The sequence below is a fragment of the Solanum tuberosum genome, unplaced genomic scaffold (assembly GCF_000226075.1).
Source record: "Solanum tuberosum cultivar DM 1-3 516 R44 unplaced genomic scaffold, SolTub_3.0 scf00317, whole genome shotgun sequence".
Taxonomy (NCBI): domain Eukaryota; kingdom Viridiplantae; phylum Streptophyta; class Magnoliopsida; order Solanales; family Solanaceae; genus Solanum; species Solanum tuberosum.
In genome coordinates this window covers 95,736-97,159 of record NW_006239259.1, presented here as the reverse complement: position 1 = coordinate 97,159, position 1,424 = coordinate 95,736, and the positions used below count along the sequence as shown (strand labels likewise).

The window sequence follows — 1,424 nt, the reverse complement described above, 5'->3', positions numbered from 1 at the left end:
AGATGCTATGCTCTCCAAAGTTGAATTCCATCCACAGTGAGTCAAAAAATAACCAACAGAAGGGTGTTTTAGAACTTCCACTTGCGAGCACCAACTCACTATCTTCCCCTACTTTTCAAGTTCATCTTTGCAACTCAACTTGTCCTCCATCTTATCCTTGTCTTGCCCTTCCCTAATCACCCACAAAAATGGTCTCCCACATTTCATCAACCTCTGACCAATCTCCTCCATCAATTGATTTGATATTTTGGAGTAACTATCAAATGCTATGTAGATAATTGATCCCTTATCCTTTGAGTTCAACCAATCCATATAATTCTTTGAACTAATCTCAATCATATCAGCTCGAAAAGTATTATTATCAAGAAAACTTGAAGGGATCGAAGGCTCAATTCCCACCATAGTCACATGATTTAAAATTTTCAAAGCATCAAATTTCAAAGCTTCAAAAGTGTTCACAAAAACTCTTGAATTTTCTTCACTATTCAACATTTCAATTTGCCTTTTAATAGACTTAACTGTCCAGTTAGAACTCTCCATGTCATCAAACACAAAAGAAGGAAAATCAATTGGACTAAGTGGTGGCAATCCTGGTAACTCTATTATTTTATTCTTAGCATCATAGTTCTTGAAATAATTAGAATAGTCTGTGAATCTATAATAGTAAACATCAAAAATTGTGTCTGATTGGATCCAAAATAATGTAGATGGGATATTATTATTTTTGGCCACTAAACCAACCTATTCCATGATAATAGTGTAGATGACATGTGAAAAAGGGTACCATTTTTTGTATTTGATTGGATTAAATTGAAAATGAATTTTGACCTGCGAGACTTTACAGAATAATAGAACAAATGGAACTCATCAATTGAACTTAACTAGAATTTGCCATCATAGCCATCAGAGAAAGGAGCAAAGCTTAATCCTTCAACGTTTGGGAGTTCTTTGATTTTACTGAAAGCTGATAGATTTGTGGTTAAAGCCTAAATTGATTAATTGTTTGAAAATTTGAAGACATGGATTAATTTGACCTTGGCCTAAAAATAGTGCTATAAGAACATGAGACTTTTCATTATTCAAATGTTTCATATTTTGGATGGTGAAAAGAGAGGTATCCATGAAAGAGAATGGGGATTTTGAGCAGGAGAATTTATTAATGAATATAGCGTTTTTAAACTGGCTTGGTACAAATGATTAAGGTCACACATATTTATACTAGTAAATAGATGGTTCTAGATATAAAATAAATCTAGAAAATTTATCACATTCTTTAAATATCTACCTTAAATATTAAGTTTTGAGATTATACAAATATTTATTAAATATAAAGCCCGACTACCCCTCGTCAATTTTATTTTATTTTAAGAAATTATTTTTGAAAAATATTTTAAATTTTTAAAATTTCTTTTTTACGCTACTCC

The 1,424-nt window shown here is 31.3% G+C and overlaps 1 pseudogene; it reads right to left on the bottom strand.

The window, feature by feature from the left end:
* LOC102598778 (crocetin glucosyltransferase, chloroplastic-like) overlaps positions 1–1,153 on the bottom strand; it is a 1,939-nt pseudogene extending 786 nt beyond the window's left edge.
* Between the last annotated feature and the right edge of the window lie 271 nt (positions 1,154–1,424).